We start from the raw sequence: 20,115 nt of genomic DNA, 5'->3' as shown, positions 1-20,115 counted from the left end.
CTTTTCCTTATATACTATCTTCCCATCTTGATGTATATTTTGTTGTCAATTTGCATTTACCACATTATTTCTACTTTGGCAATAGATAGCAGAGTGTCTCAATATGTTTCTATGGTTACCCTCAGGTATTACTCAATCATGGTGTACAGAATCTCACCAATTAAAGTCAGGTTAGGAATTGAACCTTCTAACCAATCTTCTAAATAAGCACTTCAATAACTACATCTACAATAGCCATCAAAATATTTTAAAAACCAAAAACTACAAATAATCAAGAACTCCTTTCCTTCCAAAGTATATTAACTTAAATATTTCTATGTGAAATTCAACCTTGCTGACTCAGGTTTACAAAAGTCAGCAAGAGAAGAAGAATCTTAATCATTAACCACCTGAATGATCCAGAACTAGATCTACCAGTAGGCAGTTCCAAGACCTAATGATTTAAACTTAAATAAGAGGACACATCATTTTAGTACTACCACTTTGTTCAGAATTGCTCCATCAAAAAAACGAACAGGGCTAAATCAATGGGCCCTGATGAATGGCAAAATGAAAAAGCTATCCCTTTGCAGTATCATTTTTGTTGTTGGGTTTTCAAGATAAAATTTTTAAATATGGGAGGGAGATTACTAGAAAAAATTGTATGAAGTTGATTACTTAATTAAAGATGGCTATCAGTAAAATAATCACAAAGAGGAAGAGATAAGGCAAATGCCATATTCCTAAAGACTTATTGCACAAATACAAAATGAAAGATTATTTCATATTATTAAATCAAAACATAAATCTCTGAAATCTCTCCATCTCATTCCTTAACACATTATTTTGAAGATGATCAGAGAGACAGAGAAACAGAGAAAAGATATTAAGGAAGATCACTTATTAGTAGTGTTTTCCTTTCCAGTAAAATGAAGGAATTCAATGAAAATAAAGCTAGTATTTATGTAGTCACAAGTTTACCAATCTACTTAAATTATTCTCTTTTAATCAGAGAGGTTAAGTAATTGCTCAACATAAACAGCTACGCAAATCAGGATGAGTATTGACACACAGGTTGATTTCAAACCACAATATCTTTTCACTACCAAGCCCTTCGAGGGACTGAGTTCCTCAGGACAGGGTAGGAGGTATGACAGACCACCATGGCATACCCACGAGAAATCATGGAATCACAGAATACTGAGTATAAACACTGAAGTGATCCATGGAGTTATTGTGCTGTGCCAAGTAACAGCTCAGGTGAGGTCATTCAATATTTTGGGACAGAGCTTACAGAGCAAACGTGTGCATCTCAAAGTAACAGAGGTTGCAAAACCAAGTAGCTATACTGAAACTGGTTCTTTGATCAATGTTGTCCAAAACAACATAAGGGTTATAAAATCCTTTACCTCTTGGAAGAAAAAAGAAAATTGTTTAAAAAAAAAAAAGGAAAGAAAAAAGTAACTACAATCAGTATCTCTCATGAATAGTCTAAAAAATCCTTAACAAAATATAAGCAAATGGAATTCAACAACATATATAAGGAATTATACACTGTGACTACATAAGGTTTATACTGTGGCTGCAAGTCTGGTTCTACATTCAAAGATCAATCAATATAACTTAAAATATTAACAAGCAAAAGGAATAAAAAAACTTATAAGATCATATCAGTCATTTGACAAAATTCAACAGCAATTCATGATAAAATAAGAAAACTCTCAGAAAAATAGAAATGGATGGGAACTTTCCTCATATTAATAAAGAGCATCTTCTAAAAGTCCACAGCTAACATTATACTTACTGGGGAAAGACCGAATGCTTTCCTCCTGAAATCAGGAATGAAGCAAAGATGTCCACACTCACCACTCTTATTTAACGTAGTGTGAGAACTTCTAGCCAATACAGTAAAAACAAGAAAACACATAGTTTGAAATGGATGAGGTAAATTGGCCCAGTCAAGGATGAAATGATTGTCTACATGGAAAATTCAAAGGGATCTACAAAAACAATAAAAACAAAAAAACCACTGAACTAAAAGTAAGTTCAGTAAGGCTGTGGATTACAAAAAAAAGCATTAAAAACCAATATATTTTATCTGTAGCAACAAACGTGGACACCTAAGTTAAAAAAATACTACTAGTGGTTCAGAAAGCTGAAATAATAAGATGTGAATCTAAAAAACATATATAGGACATATGTTGAAGCCTAAAAAACACTGCTGGAAAGAATCAAAGAATATCTAAATAAATGAAATAGAAGGACAAGTTCATGGAAGATTCAACATAGTAAAGATGTCAATTCTTCATAAATTGATATAAAGGTTTAATGAAATGCCTATCAAAATCCCAGTATGACTTCTCGTAGACATAGACAAAATTATTCTAAAATTATGTGGAAAGACAAAGAACTAGAATAAGTAAAAGGATTTGGGGCAAAAAAGAATAAGGTAGAAAAAAATCAGTCTATCTCACTTCATGACATTAAATTTATTAAAACTGTATTCTTTTAGGTTAATGGAACATAATAGAGAACCTAGAAAAAGATGCATACAAATATGGCCAACTGATTTTGGACACCAGTGCAAAAGCAATTCAAGTGGGAAAAGATAATCTCTTCAACAAATGGGTTGCTGCTGTAACTGGACATCCACAGGCAAAAAATATGAACCTTGACCTAAGGCTCACGCCTTATATAAAAATTAACTCAAAAATGGGTCATGGACCTAACATAAAACTATAATGGAGAACATAAAATTTAGGAAAAAAAAAGAAAATCTTTGAGATCTAAGGCTAGACTTGACACCAAAACCACTATCCACAAAAGAAAAAAATGGTTAAGTGGACTTCATCAAAATTAAAAACTTTTGCTCTGCAGAAGACCCTATTAAGAGGATGAAAAAACAAGCTAAAGACAGGGAGAAAAGATTCAGAAATCACATATCTAACAAGGGACTAGTACCTAAATTCTAAGGAACTCTCAAATCTCAACAGTAAACAGTCTAGCAGGTCCTCAGAAGGTTAAATTCAGAGTTATCATATGACCTAGCATTTCCATTCCCAGGAAATAAAAACATATGTCCACACTGACTTGTATACTAATGTTCACAGCACATTATTCATAAAAGCCAAAAGGTATAAACAATAGAAACTGTTCATCAACTAATGAATAAATGCATAAACGTATCACAGTTTATTGATGGATAGTGATACCTAAGATTACTAACCATTGTTGGAAGATGTAAAGGTAAGAGATACTGAGAATGGGAAGAACAAATTACTACAAGCAACTCTCAAATCCGTATGATACAGATCATTTAAAACTAATTTTAATAGTTTAAGAAGATGATAAAAGCTTTTCCTTTTGAACTTTGGACCACACAGTAATATAAAAGATGAGCAAAACCATTATTTAATCCTTTTAGGCATGGTAATTATTCTCTGCAAAAGTAGGAATAATAACAATAAAAAAAATTCCCAGCCATAACTTATTTATTTCTAATCTCCACAGTAAATTTTACATTATCTTCTTATGACAGCAGGCAGACACCACAGCAGACATTCTGTAAAAGGCAAAACTATGGGCTAGAAATCAAATCAGGGGTTGCCAAAGACTAGCGGTGTGGTAAGAGGGCTGATTACAGAGTAGTACGATATTAATGAAAACAATCTATAACCTGATTATGGAAGTGAGTACATGACTATTCACATTTGTTTGACATTAATAGAACTGTAAAATTCACTAAAGAGGGTGAATTTTATTATTTATAAATTATACATCAATAAACCTAACTTTAAAACAAAAGATACAATACAATATATCATGTCACTAAAGAGAACTGAGGGATATGCCAGAAAACTTCTATTTTCACCAAAATACAAAGACTAGAAAGAACTGTTTGATTTTCTTTCTGGTATAAAAAAATTAAACTTTTTGAACCATAAAAATCACTTCATCACTATCCACTATCAATAAGATGAAATATTCTAGAGAAAATGAAGAAGAGTCTACTTAGAAAATACTTACATGGAAGCTTCAGTTTCTTGTACACTGATAATCAAGATTACAAATGCTGTCAATTAATTATATGGTGGTACTTTGCTATTTCTTTATGTACTTGATGTGAGCTTATTTGTCAAACTAGGCCATAAAATTTTAAAACTTATTTACTTTCTGAGTATTCCCAAAATATTTGCCAATAATGAACATCTCATAAGGGTTCAATAAATGCATCTTAAATAGAGCTGAATACCTTCAATCCCATGACAGAAATTTTTATTTAAATATACTAGAAAATAGTAGTAAGTGTACTTTGGGGAAAGATATACAATTAAAAAAGTATAATAAAGAGATGATAAAGAGTTAAAGAAAGTAAAGAGATAAAAAAAATAAATGGAAAGCTGTGAGCTACTTAAAAAACAAGTTATTCCCCTAATCCAGATTTCACACACACAAAAAGAATGACCATTATGCCAGATAATAAGTGTCTATAAATGGGTTCTATACTGTGAGTCAGGAGGAAGACAAAGAAAAAAATGGAATGGAGCAGAAAGCAGATGTAAGTCTGGACATGGCAGTGGAAAGGACTGGGGTGGACTGTGGCTAGCAGCAGAAGTAAGAAATTAAGGGCAGGGAGGAGGACTATTAGGAAATTGTCATGCCATCTAGATTTCTAAATATTTACATCGCTGCTCATTGCAAGAGGTCTATTAGATATACAACTTCCTTGCTTGTATGCAATACGTTTAATCATTTTAGAAAAAGAATTTAATGTAAATATGGGATACAGTTTTAAAAATCAATGCAATAAAATTTCACTTGCCTCTCCCCACCAGTAAAATCAGGTACATTATTCTGAAATTTATCTTTCAAAAGCTTGTAAATTATCTTTATAAACATTTTTTCCTGACTAATAATAGCTGGGTAGTGATAAATGATATGAAGTCAGAAGACTTCAGAATCATGTGGTTAACTTAATAATCAAAGATTAAATACTAAATTTCAATAGAGTAACAATTAAAATACAGAGCCTTTAACCAATACTAGAATATAAAACCATGTGAATTCATTATAATTTTATTGTTTTATTGAAGATTAAATGGAAATGATAGACAATATTATTAGGACTCAGAAAAATACATACCAAAATATTTATAAATAGTAACAAAAATGATATTTCTCATTCCCATAGTAATACAGATTTCCACTATATTGGCTGCAAAGCGGATCTAAAAGAACAGCAGGTACTTTTACTTCATCAGTTCTCACAACTGTGGTTTTCCAGGGGTCCAATTAAAGTATACTGGAGGCAGTAACTTGATATGAACATTTACTTTGAATAAAGTAAAATTTAACAATGAGGAAGCGAGTACGTGTGTATCTAGAGTTTGTTTTCAGGCAGAAGGGTTGAATTTATTGGAAGCAGATCTCTGCAATGACTGACCACGCTGCCCCGCATTCCCCACAATCCTTATGACAGACAGACGGCCTGCCTCGCATTAATTCACTTCACACCACTTCTATCGATCCACAGCTGGTTCCCTAGTCTCTCTGCACACACTGCCTGTCTGGCTGCCTACCTCCACATCAGCACATACACACAAAGGCCAGAGAAAGATAACCTTTTGCTTTCCATTAAAGACACAGCATCCACTTTTCCTTCCTCAGTAACATCAAAAATATAAGATATAACTGTATAGATGTCTCAGAGAAAAGTCTTCCTGTAAGAAATGTTGAGGATATTTATCCTTTATTCTATAGAGATCATTTCAATGTATCAAAAACAAGTTCATTATTAAAGGCCACAAAGTACTTAGAGAAATGAAAAATATAGTTAAAAAGAAGCAAAACCCTGAATAAAAATGTAATCATTTGGTAACATGAATTTGGTAGTTATCTTTAAGAAAATGAAATACACTTTTCCCTAATTAGCATTTTGATGTTTTTTTAGAGAACTGTCATCACATAAAATATAATACACGGTTCTGAAAACAACAAAAGAAACATATTTACTGAAAAATACACAAGGAATAGAAAACAAAGAAAGTACACTGTATCAACAGAATATTAATGTAAGAGTATAAAGCTTTTATTATTCCTCTTTTCCAACAAGAACCTGAAAATGATCCATGGTAAAAATCACACCTAATACTTTTAATTCATTGCATGTACTTTTTCAAAGATTTCTGTTTGATTTGCAGGCTATGAGCTGACTCAACATCAATTTTAGTTTCAGAAGACACAATAAAACAAAGATTTATTGTTCAACCTGCAACGTGTTGAGAAACAAAGGCAAATCTGTCTTGACACACATTGCACTAAAGCACAAACTCAAAATTATAACCTCTGGCTTATTTCAAAACCCAAATTATAAGCAGAATTATATATCTCAGAACTTGGCAAAATATATTCTCATATATAAGAAAGTACCTTTGAAAACTTTCATGTATTTTCATTATTTTTGCTAGAACTACCCAGGCAGAGGTACAATACACTGAATATGTGTTTCTCTATAATTACAATACGTTGCTTTAGAAACCAAAGGAAGGGAAATTGATAAGGGCTGCTAAGGATAAGGGAGCTAAGGATAGCTGTCAAATAGGAAGTTAAGATTTGGGCTGGGCCTGAAAGATGGGAAGTTCTGAATAAGAGAGAGGCTGGCACTGCCAATATGAGTGCAGCAAAGCCATTAGGAAGATGCAGATAGAACCATGCAAACTTCCCTCGGTATCTCTCTTAAACATTTATGGAGCACCGAGGCTACTACTTACAAAGCCCCTAACAGGTACGAGAGACACAACGGGGAACAATACAGCTTTAGATCCCAAGAAACTCACATGTGAGGTGAGGCCATAGGGATGCATTAAAGATACTAGCATAAGAAATAACTTAATTTGATATGTGTTTTAGAAAGATACCTCCCGAAGCAATGTGAGGGATGATTTGGAAGGACGCAAAAAGAGAATTAGCAATAAGGCCAATGATTTTCAAATTGTACTATGGAGCACCCTATGAGTTCCCTAGAAATGCCAGAAGAAAGACCTCCACGCTTCCCATCTTTACCTTTTTTAAACATATTTTTACAGACATTTTCATTTGAAGAAAGAATACCACTTTTTAAATAAGTGTTTGAAAACCACTGATCTTTTTCTTTTTTGAATGATAGTTACTGCTAGGCAAAAGAAGAAAAATGCAAGGACTTGATACTAGAGAAACTTAAAGCCATGTAGAAAACAAAGATTTTAAGTGCATAGGTGATTTCTTGAAGGCTCCAGCACAGTCCATGAAGAGAACAAAACAGGTGGTAAAATATAGCCACAAGATTGCTAGGATTGGTGGCTATGCAGTGACAGTAAATGAAACTTCATTATTTGAGATTTTAGGATAAGAAAGGATAAATTCTTTTTCTCATCATCAGAATAGTCCTGGAATTCAGTCTGCATAGAGCCAGAAGCAGCTCTTTGAAGACAATTATGAAGGCAAAGAGTTTGATCTATACTAGCTGACAGTCCCAGAGAGGCAACCAATGAAAAGTAGTAACTTCCAGCAACCCAGCCAAGCTGTCTGGTATCCTTGTATACAACTCAATGAATACAAGATAAAAGACAATGATATATTATCTTTTAGATTCAATATTGGGTATAAGGGGTATAGTTTGGCATAGCACCTGGGATTAGTAAGCACTCAATAAATAACATTATTACTATCACTAATATTATTACCATTGCTTTTGTTATTACTGACTTTGGCTTATTTTGTTAATGTGGTTTTTTCTCTAGAAGTACTTTACTACATTCAGTATTCAATATTCTACTTTTTTTCTATTTGATGAACCCATCTATTTTGTCTTTTTTAAAACTTTCAGTAAGCATCATTTCCCTCCTTTTGGAGCTACAATTCCAGACAGCTTATGACATCTGTTTATATATAAGTAATCTGAAGCCAAAACCATTTAGAACAAATGTTTACATTTCAAAGAACCAATTTATCCTATGATTACTTCTGTTACTGCCAATTATGCTATTTTCAAATATCTGCACACACACACACACATGCAGAAGTAGGAAAGCTTTTGACCTCTTAATCTCTTAATACACACTGAATAATTGATTTGAAAATAAAGAGAGGAGTCTTGTTCTAATATTATCCTATTAGGTGACACATTTAATTGGCAGCAATATGCTTTAAGATCTCACTGTAAGTCATTGGTGATATTTGAACAATTTCTCCCAGTAATAACTTAGATAAAATTGTGAGGTGCTCTGACTTTCTTATTTGAGAATATTAAGTTCTTCTAGAGATAACAACAAAAATTCAGATGGAAAACTCCACAAAAATTGTTCAATACAGACAGTAAATAAACAAGTAGCTTGTGAGACTATAGGCAATACTCTCAAGAAGTATTAAGTATAGATAATGAGTTAGTGATCTGGAAGATAATGTTGTGTGTTAAAAAGGATGAAATAATCAAGAATGGTACTTACAGATAGAAATGAATGGGAAGACCAAGTCATTAGATTAATGTAAAGCTATAACACTTCTAAAAAAAAAAAACATTGTGCAGAAAATCTGTGTGACCTTGGGTTTGTCAATGAGCTTTTAGATACAATACCAAAAGCATGAGTCATAAAAGAAAATACTGATATACTAGATTTTATCAAAATTTAAAAATTCTGTTCTGTAAATGACATTTTTAAGAGAAGGAAAGACAAGCCACGAATTTTAAGAAAATATCTGAAAATTGCACATCTGCTGTATACTTGTACCAAGTAATGTAAAAAGAACTTGTAAGACCCAAAATGAGAAAACAAGGAACCCAAAGAAAAAAAGCTGGGTGAAAGACCTAAATGGACATTTCATCAAAGAGGCAATATGGACAGCAAATAACCATATGAAAACATGCTCAGCATTATTAATTATTAAGCAAATGCAAATTAAAATCACAGTGAAAGATCACTACATAAGTCTTAGGATGCCTTAAAAATAAAAAAACTATCAACTGCTGGTAAAGATACAGAACAACAGGAAAGACTACTTATTGCTAGTAGGAGTATAAAATGTTCCAGCCTTTCGGAAAACAGTTTGACAGTTTTAAAATAACTACATTTACCATATGACCTAGCAATTCCAATCCTAGGTATCTGCCCAGTAGACTGATAATCTTATGTTCATGCAAAAATTCTAAACATGAATAGTTATTGCAACTCATTCACAACCACCAAAACCTGGAAACAATCAGCTGTCGTTAGATAATCAATAAACTGTGGTATAGCTATACAATAGAACACTATTTAACAATGAAAAAAGGAATGAGCTATTGATTAATGCAACAATATGAATGAATCTTATAGTTTCTAAGTGAAAAAAACCAAACGCAGAGTCTACATGTCATATGATTCCATTTATACAGAATTTTGAACAAAGCAAAACTATAAGGATGGAAAACAGATCAGTGTCTGCCAAGGATTGGTGGGGGTGGGGATGGACTGATAATCAAGGGCTACAAAAGGAACTTTCCAAGATGCTGGAAATGTTCAGTATGGTACTGTGATGGTAGGTGTCTTGCTCTTCATTTATCAAAACCCAAGGACCTATATACAGAAAGAAGAAACTTCATGCATGCAAATTTTTAAAAAAGAATTAACCAGGTAACCCAGGAAGAACTGCAGACTGTGACAAAAGAATATAATTCTATTATAAAGTTACAGCATCACCTCACTGAAGGGTTTAAAGAAAAAGGAGTTGACCTAAGTAACTTTGGAAAACAGGCCCAAACACTGATTACTGTAAAGCAAAAGACAAAAAGACCTATATACAAATACTGTGTTCTATCTGGTAAACTGGTTTTTCACAAAGGCACAAATTAGCAATCCTAAATTACTTTTTATAACTACTAGAGTTGAAAAAGAAATAAATCTATTGTAGATAATGAGAGATTTCTCACATGCAGAGGGAGAAATTACAGATCAGCAAATGTGGAAGACTATACTGAATCCCGTGGTGGTGGGTTAAAACAGAAGATATAAGGATGAATTAGTATCTTTTTAAATATTGCTGGATTCAGAACTAATTATGGACATGTGGGTAGACAGGAGGTTAGTTTGAACTTACATACATCCCAGTTCCGTCCAGCGAGGGGACTAAGAAGGAAGAGTAAAACAAGCACAACCAACACCCAGGTCTCAGTTCTGAATACCTGCATTACAGGGAACCGCCCTCGGAGAAATGGCTGATTCTAGGACAGGACAGGGGCAGGGAAGGTACAAGATGAGTGGGGGGCATGTTCTCGGCCAGAAAATAGGAAAGTGCTTAAAAAAAAGATGGCGCCATATCAAAAGGACACTGAGGCCAGCCTAAAAAAGGTTCCCATGGCCAGTGCTAGAATAGTTTGAGCAACAAATTGGCACTTACGGTCTATTCCTCCATTAAATGCCTGCTGACAGCTTGGTGCTGGCTCATTTGGGAACCAAAAATAAGTTCCTGGACCTTGGTCCCACCGATATATCAATACAATGCTTACTACATGTATTACTTTTATGAAGACTGTGTGGCTTCATTATCATAATGAAATACAAATTATGTCTCAAAGTGTAAATATATATTCATACATGGAATATAAAGAAAGAAGTGTAATGATAAACCTCAAAGAAAACAAGTAAGCAGGTTCATGAAATACATTTACTTCAGCCTGGAAACATGACAAAACATCATCAAACTGCTGAAGAAATAAACATTCATGCACTGTAATAAGCGTAATGCATTCATAGAAGCACATTAGTCCCCATTCCACTGATTAAATGTCACTATTCATTTTAAGACTATTCATAGCTCACCAATGATTTAGAGGAGGATGGTGCATTGAAGGAAGCACCAATCACTGCATCTGGCAGAGCTTTTAAAGAATTAACTTGTAAACAAAGCTATACAAAGAATAAAAAAATGGATCAGATGAATACTAAGATAGTTGAGAAACTATAATGTGTAGAAAACATAAACTTTCATTTTCTAACCCAAACTCACAAATAAAAACAAAACTTAAAATACGTATTTTAATTAGGCAGCCACTCTTAGATTAGAACTTGGATTTTTTTCCCTGGTCTTGAGTGGCTGGCAAGTGGGAAAGCACCAGGAAAGGAAGGACAGAATCTCTAAAAATGAACCATAATTAAAGGAACTTGAGAAGATGAACAGAAGTAGATCAATAATCTTTTTAACAATAAAGAAATATGCTTTAAAGAGGTTAAACAAAAGATTCTGATCCACTAGGTGTCATGAGAATCCATGATATCTGACTTTGCAGCCACTCCACCCCTACCACTAATTTCCCTTGCAGTGTTTCACGGTGTGTCTTAAAAATGTCTAATTCTTTCAGCATAAGTAGCTATATATCCACATGACATACAGCTGGCTTACACATTCTTTTCAAATACTCTTTACTTGTAGATCAAATATTATCATCACCGATTAAATCTTTGTTCCACCAATCACCATGTAATAGGTTATGGACACATTTCCAAAATTAGTGTATATATAATAAAAGTGATGGCAGTTCCAGAAAGTGCTAGGAAAAAAATAGAAAAAAGAAAATTTATAGGTGAAGATAGGTTTGAAGTGACTACGGACATCCACGTGGAGATGGGGACTACTCAATTAAAAATCAATTAAACGGGATCTCATTTTTTAATACCCAGCATCTAGAACAGCCTCATGTTCTGCGTATGTGCATAATACAATTTGGTCAAATAATGTTGCTTTACATTTTAGCTGGCATATTTTTAGACATTAATAAAAATTTATTCTGATGAATCCATAAAATGGGTTTGTTTCTTTGGGAATGAGGAAAGTCTTACTCCGATGAAGAGATATAGTACTCTAAGAATGACCAGCACACCTGGTAAAGAAATTTAAAATCAGAACATTTTAATGAATTTAGTCTTCTATCAGAACTCCCTGCTTCTTCCCCTTTTTCTATGCATTCTATTTATATCTTCTTTATGGAAATTATATTTTGAAAGCTGTGTGGGGCTAATTAATCATCAATCAGAAAATGAATCCCTAATTTTCCATTTTACCTCCAATAAACTGCTAGCAGGTGGATTCTTCTCCATATAAGATTCCACTATTAATGTTCAAACAAAGGGAGGAGTCTTCAGTCCCTGAGGGCAGCTGAAGTTTGATTTCTTTCCTCATTTATAATTAAAACACACACACACACAAAACACTTCAAACTACTTAAAGAATTACAGTAGAAAATGTGCAGATGATGTTGATTTTCTACCTTTTAGTTTCATTCCATTCCATGCATTTCCTTCTAGATCACTCATTAGCACACTTTAATCTAATAAATATTTTTTTAATGTAAAAAACACCTATCACATTGCATGGATTTAGTAGGTATCCACTTCTTTCTTCCTTTGTACTATTTAACAAGATTACTGAGACAAAGATACTTCACAAACTTGATGACAGAGGGCAAATTAGATAACGATACCTCATATTTCATAGTAAAATGCTACTAAGTATTTTAGTGGAAATTAAAATTTTAGAAACAGCATATTTTAGATAAAATCCCACCATATTATCAATACGTAAATCTTTCTATATTGGCTGAATATGTTGAGTTTTTTTAAAAAGATGAGTTTAAAATCAGTACTCTTGGGAATGTAAACAGGTGTAACCACTGTGGAAGGCAGTGTGGAGGTTCCTCAAAAAACTAAAAATAGAAATACCATACAAGCCAGTAATTTCACTTCTAGGAATTTACCCAAAGAAAACAAAATCCACCCTTTCCTTTCAGCTGAAACTGCCACCTTCTAGTAATTTATCAAAATGACCAACATAAAGGGAAAGAGAAGAGTCACTTGGTATCTTTTCTAGGCCTTTTAGAAAACATGCAGTCGTTCCTTTGGCCATATACATGTGAATCTACAAGAAAGGTGATATAGTAGACATCAAGGATTAGGCACTATTCAAAAAGGGATGCCCACACATCTTACTACACTGATGGGCAGTGACTGCTCTGGGGTATAGGGGGGACTCGATAATATGGTGAATGTAGTAACCACATTGTTCTTCATGTGAAACCTTCATAAGAGTGTATATCAATGATACCTTAATAAAAATTAAAAAAAAAAAGAAAGGAATGTCCACAAATGTTACCATGGCAAAACTGGAAGAGTCTACAGTGTTACCCAGCATGCTGTTGGCATTGTTGTAAACAAACAAGTAAAGGGCAAGATTCTTGCAAGGAAATTAATGCATGTATTTTGCATATTAAGCACTCTAAGAGCAGAGATAGCTTCCTGAAGCATGTGAAGGAAAATGATCAGAAAAGCAATGAAGCCAAAGAGAAAGGTACTTGGGTTCAACTGAAGCGCCAGCCTGCTCCATCCAGAGAAGCACATTTGTGACAACAAATGGAAAGGAACCTGAGCTGCCAGAACCCATGGCCTATCAAGTCATGGAGAGGGAGGAAGGGAGGGAGGAAGGAAGGACAGAGGGAGGGAGGGAGGAAGGGAGCAAAGAAGAAAAAACAAAATTCCTGATTCAAAAAGATAGAGGCACCCCTATGTTTAGTGCCACATTATTTACAACAGCCAAGAAATGGAAGCAGCCAAAATGTCCATCAATAGATGGATGGATAAAGATGTGGTGTACACACACACACACACACACACACACACACACACACACACACACACACAAAACAGAACACTATTCAGCCATAAAGAAAGAAATCTTGCCATTCGTGACAACATGGATGGACCTATAAGATATTATACTAAGTAAAATAAACCAGGCAGAAAAAGACAAATACCGTATGATTTTACTTACCTGTGGAAGGTAAAAACAAAACAAAATGAACAAAATAGCAGTAGACTTGTAGACACGGTGAAGGGACTGGTGGTTATCAGAGTGGAAGGGTTGGGGTGGGTGGATGAGGGGCATAAAGAAGCACAAAAATTCCCAGTCGTAATGTAAGCTTGTCACGGGGTGGTAGTACAGCGTGAAGGATACAGCCAATGTTTACGTACCATCTTTCTATGTTGGCAGATAGTAACTGCACTAGTTGGGGTGAGGATTTAATAACATGGCTAACTACTGAACCACACTGTGTTGTATACTCTTAACTAATATAAGATTGTACGTCAACTATACTTCAACAAAAAATCTTTTTTTAAATCAGTAATCTTGAACATATTAATCAGCAGCTATCTACCTGGGGTTCAATACACTTCAGTAAATGCAGAACAACTAGATTTACTTTCCTGAAGTCATGAGACCACCTAAATGGAGAGGAGCGAGGGTGAGATGGTAATAAAGAAATCTTCAAGTGGCGATGAAATAGAAAGATGCTCTCCCAGCCAAGTCCCTGAGTAGTCTAAAGCTAGAGGCACTACTACCAGTGGCACTATGTGCATAGGTACCCTACAAATCCCACCAACTGGGAGAACTGTGGGCCACAGAGTACATCTACATATAAGTTACACTGGTAGGTAATATATCCTATAACCTATGTGATTCTGGTTATAAATATATTCAGTGAGTTAGCCAAATGGTACTGTTTAGTTTCAAACTAAAAATTTTACCTTCGAAATACAGAAGCTCCTATCATAAGCATTAAATAATAAGATGTTTGTTATATTCACAGTTTCTATTTAACACTGTGTTGGAGGTATTAGCTAATGGAATTGTATAGATAAAAGTAGTCAGAGGTATATTAATGGAAAAAGAGGTAAGACTGTCTCTGTTTTTGACTAATATGATTATGTGTATCTGAAAAACCCCAAAGGATCAAGGAAAAAACTTATATAATCAGTAAAAAAAATTGTATAATAATATCAGATTATATAACTAACAAGAGTCAATAGTATTTATATATACAAACACACACCAGTTAAAGGGTATAATGGAAGAACAATAAAATTAATTACCTAAGCAACAACTTAACAAATGTCTAAAGACACATGAGGAAAATTTTAAAACTTCTTAATGACAAAAAATCAGACCTGAACAAATGAAAAGACATACTATATTCTTGGATAGAAATCCAACATTATAAAGATATCATAGTTCTCCCTAGGTATGATATAAATTAAATGTAATCCCAATAAAAATGCCATCAGGTTATTCCCTCCTAGAGACAAATGAGTTTATTATAAAGTTAATTTGGAAAAATCAACAAGTAAGAATAACCAAGAGAACTGTCAAAAAGAAGAGCTTGGGCCTTAATTGTAATATAAATATTATAATTTTACCTAAATTACTTAAGCATTACCTAAAGGAAAATGGAACAAAACAGAGAAAAGACACAAAACTACATACAGAAACTTAGAGTATAGGAAGTATTCTAGAGATAATAAGATCGCCATATAGAAAAAGACAACATCCATTCTTCACACCATTAAGCAGGACCAATTCCAACTGACATAAGGAAAAAAAACTGGAAAGATAAAAATATAGAGAATTCCAGTAGCAAGGAAAACTCCCACAATTTTGACCTAAAATCCTGAAACAGTAAGAGAAAGGGTCCATACATTGGGTTATGAGGAAAAAAAAATCATATGCAAAGTAGAAAGAAAAATAATAAATGAGAAAACATTTGAATTGGATATATGAAATTAGTTTTAGTTATTTTTGGCATTCTAATGGTATCATTGCTATTTTTTATTTAAAAAAGAGCGTTTATCTTTTAAGATATAAACTGAGATATTTACTGATAAGGTGATATTGTATCTAAGAATTGCTTCAAAGTAATGAGGGAGGGGTGTTTGGAGGGGTAATCAAAGTAAGACTGCCCACCAGTTATATTTTGAAGCTAGGCAATAGGTACATGGAGGCTCATTACACTACTGTCTACATTTATATATGTTTGAAATATTCCAAAGTAAAAAGTTTGAGCAACTGAATAAGAAAACACATATCTCTTTTATCCAAAACTAATGTACAGAATTGTACTTGGTATTCAAACAGCTCATTTCACAAGCTATCCCAACATCTCTAGGCAGTGATTCCAAGAGGAATAAGAAGAACAAGATTTACTGATTAGTAGTAAAGGTTAATACAATTCCTTTGAAATGACCCCTTGTAATGTTCTTCCACCCCAAACCCCTACCCTTCTACCAATCACTTCTGAGGATGTATATATAATACATAATTAATAAAAAGGAGAGAGGTAAGCTTGTTTTTGTAGAAGAAAAGAAAAAAAGAAACTCATGTTTGTTATCCTGCTCATGTATCCAATGGTAAAGTTCAAGAATGAATATTTCTCTTGTGCATCATGATCATCCCATGCATACCCCAGGGCCCCAGACAATGTGTAGCCAATGAGAAAAAGAGGAAGTAAGTATGTGCAGTATCAAGTATGAGGAATTACATAAGAATTCCTCAACCAAAAATTCAATCTGAAACAAAATCCCTTGCAAAATGAGTCTTTAAATATTTAGTGTGAAAGAAAATAATAAGACTCAAGTCACATGCTTCTGAAGAAGGCATACAAATAAACATACTGATTTTATATAGAACATATCACAGAAACATTACTGCACTTTCTATGCCTTGGGAAGGAAAAACAGATATTTAAATTAACAAATAAAACTTTATCAAATGACAATTCATTAAGTCAGATAGGCAAAAAGTGTTATTATAGAGGTCTGATCGTGGCTATTAAAAGATGATTGAATGTATACAAATCTATATTCACATTACATTCACATCGCATTAAGAACAAAAAAGTTCTAAAATCAGACAATTAGCCAATCCATATCTGAAAGGTTATCATATTTTAAGTCAAAATAATAAAGTATATATCAGACATCAATGTAGTGTATTCAAAACTCTTCATGTGCTTCCAGGAGACAACTATTTCAGATATACATTTAAAGAGCATACTGTACTAGCACTCTGCCAGGCACAAGCTACTACGAAGTCCTATTAAGACCACATTGATTTGCTGGAGAAGTGGCACGAATATATTTCACAGGTTACCATACAGAACCATAAGAGTTATAGAGAAACTAAAGATTGTCCTGCAGGATAACAAATTTTAGGAATTGCCATATATAAGGTAAAGTTTGTAAATCTGCCCCGTATCATTTGTGTGTTGGGATGAGGGAGTCATTTGTTAGAACAAGAGGCATTTAAGGAACAGACTACTTAACTAGTTTTCTATTGTTAGAACAGAACCTCAGAAGACAAAAGAAGAGCCTGATTCAGTACACAGGAATGATTTTTTTTTTTCACTTATCCCCCCCACCCTCAATATCCGGAAAAAAAACAGAGATTTAAACTGCCTAAAGAAACTATTTTTTTAAATCTGTTTTATATATTGGGACTCTGGCTAAGATTTCACATATGAATTTACTACCTAAAAGGTTTGAAAAGCACAATTTTGTTTCAGTCCCCTCATAAAAGAAATGAACAAATAAGGAAGTGCAGAAGCTTAGTGATCTCTCTGGGGTCACAGCTAATGCGTGGTGAAGCAGGATGAGGGGCCAGATATTCTGACACCCCTTTACCACTGTATTACCCAAACAAAAATCTGGTTCAATAAATAAGCTGCTTACCCATGATTAGAAAAATCCTTTGAAAAAACAGTATTTTTCTCTCAAATTACTGGCATCTGATTGGGCAACTATGAAATGAATGAACACAGATCTTTGGTTGAGGAGGGAGTAATATTTAGGTTCATCATCCTTTGAAACTCCTCCCTCCTGTCTCTCATTCTTCCTTTTGAGAAATCACTACACTCAATCTCTTCTCCGCAACAGTGGGCAGTGATGAAACGGAATAGGAAAGGCTTCTGGTCCCAAATGCCCACCCAACTACTAGACGGGAAAAGCTTAGGATGGTCTCAGAATCTTGATCACATCTTAAAATAGGTCACATGTGAGATTACTGGTCACTTTAAACCTTATGCAAATATTTTATAAAAAGTCTCATGACACTTCAGATTAAGACTACAAATGCCCAACCACCCAGAATTCAGATTCACTTCTGGTTTGGTTCCTCTGACTTGATATTATTTGTTTTGAATATTTAGCCTTGCTTTAGATGGGGGTGGGGGGAAAAGCAGTCAAAATCAGAACAAAACAAAACCTCAGTAAGACCTGCTGGCCAATCCCTAACAGTGAATAAAGAAAAAGCCTGAGATAGAAAAGTACCTCAAAATAAGCTGATCTGTGTCTCTGTGCTCACAATCTATGTCAGAACTTGTTTAATAATGTTAAATTGTTACAGAAAGGTAATTTTATTATGCCTTAATATCATCAGGAATATTCATGCAGAAAGAGCCATCCCTCCACTACCATTTCCATTTCCCAAAACTGAGTGTTCTTTAGTCCAACTACACATTTCAAATACGTCTGATCATATTTTCCTAATAAAATATAAACTCTTTTCATAAGGATTACAAAAAAGAACTGTGATTATAGCACTGACATTAAGTGTAGAAACAATTTTTAAAACAAGAAATAAAATAGGTGGTTGTGGTTGTTTTCATCTTTAAATCAAGCAAGGAAGATCTTTTCAAGTGATGGGTAAGTTTTATAGAACACAGAAAATACGTACAGAAAAATTACAAAAATACTAAGTACTGTTACAGATGACTGGATTGACATTTAACAGGCTGAAAGAAACCAGATCAATCTCAATCTTGCTGGGGTCAATTCAGGCGCTCAAACCAATAAAACAAATTTTTTTCTTTATGTTTGTGTACTAGAGGTGCTAAAATATTTACCAAGTCTGCAAATGTCATGCACAATGAAACCATTTATAAATATTAAAACAGATTAAAATACTTATTTTTACCAAAATATGCTTAATAAAAATAGATAGTAGATGTAATAAATCATTAGGACAATATTAATAAAGAAAAATAAAATATAAAATATTACACTTTCCTAAAATACAGGGAGAGGGAGGGAGAGTGAATTAGGCAAAGATATTTTAGTAGATACTTCGATCATGTTAATACCAGAACATATAAACAACACTAGAACAAAACCTGTCATTAGCTATTACAATCAAAATATTACAAGTAAAATAGGTTCATGTAATTGTCTTGCAACAACTTTAAATTACTATTTACTTTCAAACTATAAGACCTATTCTGTCACATACAGTTCACAATAAGGCGTTTAACTAAAATATTGAAACAATGCAATTATATATAATAGCCAGTCAACAGAAAGAGATAATAAAGTTAGAAATAAGGTATTAAAATTATAAATGTTTCACAATCAAAATTGGATTCGTGCATGCATATTCAGTGTCTAAGATTTAAAACTTCACAAGATTATCAATTCAGTTTTTCTTCATAAAAGCAAATGGAACAGTACTCTGAGTATCTGTACTGGAATAATCTGTACTAGAATAAAGAAAATTCATATTTAAAAGCTTATTAGATACTTGTTTTATTACAAATACATGTTCCAGTATTTCTGTGCAGTGTTTTGTAAATTACTTTATTTCCATTAGCATTAAAATTTTTTGTTCTTCAGCAAATCAGCAAGAGACTAATGGCACAAATCAATATCACACTCTTCATAGCAACTAATAATAGGTTATTTATTATCGCAAAGGCCACCAGAACCTCAGCTAAAGGTTTATCAGGTATTTCAGTTGGAACACAATTTTTTAAAACAATGTGTCACAGGTTGGACGTGTTTTTCTTTTATAAAGTAGCCTCCATCAGCTTAAGTACTTCAACTCCTTAAAGCAGGTAGAAAGTGTACAAACACCTCAAAAACTCAGCTGTTCCCCCTAGGGGCCTTGCCACCACCTGCAACATGAGGAGAGGTAACATTTCTGCACTGAAGGAAGGAAGGCAGGGAGACTTGTGAAAGGGAACAAGAAGGGGGCATGAGAAAATAACAGAGATTATTTCAAATCCTTTCTGCTCCAGAAGCTTTTCCACAGGGGCCTCTTGGTAACCAGTGTTCCCTAAGTGGAGTGGGAAGGACGGAGGCAGGCAAAGAGTCCCACAATTGATGGGATCCCCCAGTTCCTCACAGGGAACAAGTGGTTGAATTTCCTTATGCTCTGAACTCCTTCCTTTGTTGCCCAAGGGGGAAAACTGTCTGGGGCTCCTAGTGATCACCTGAAACCAGACCGCTGGATACACTGCTACAAACCACT

General features: G+C 33.8%; 1 protein-coding gene across 4 annotated transcripts in view; it reads right to left on the bottom strand.

Moving 5' to 3' along the window:
• The window catches only part of WDR7 (WD repeat domain 7), a 374,749-nt gene that overhangs the window by 208,811 nt on the left and 145,823 nt on the right, over nucleotides 1-20,115 (bottom strand). The window lies entirely within an intron of this gene.

This window comes from Manis pentadactyla, chromosome 6 (genome assembly GCF_030020395.1).
Source record: "Manis pentadactyla isolate mManPen7 chromosome 6, mManPen7.hap1, whole genome shotgun sequence".
Classification (NCBI taxonomy): domain Eukaryota; kingdom Metazoa; phylum Chordata; class Mammalia; order Pholidota; family Manidae; genus Manis; species Manis pentadactyla.
Note: the sequence above shows the minus strand (reverse complement) of the source record. Positions and strands in the feature narration are given on the sequence as shown.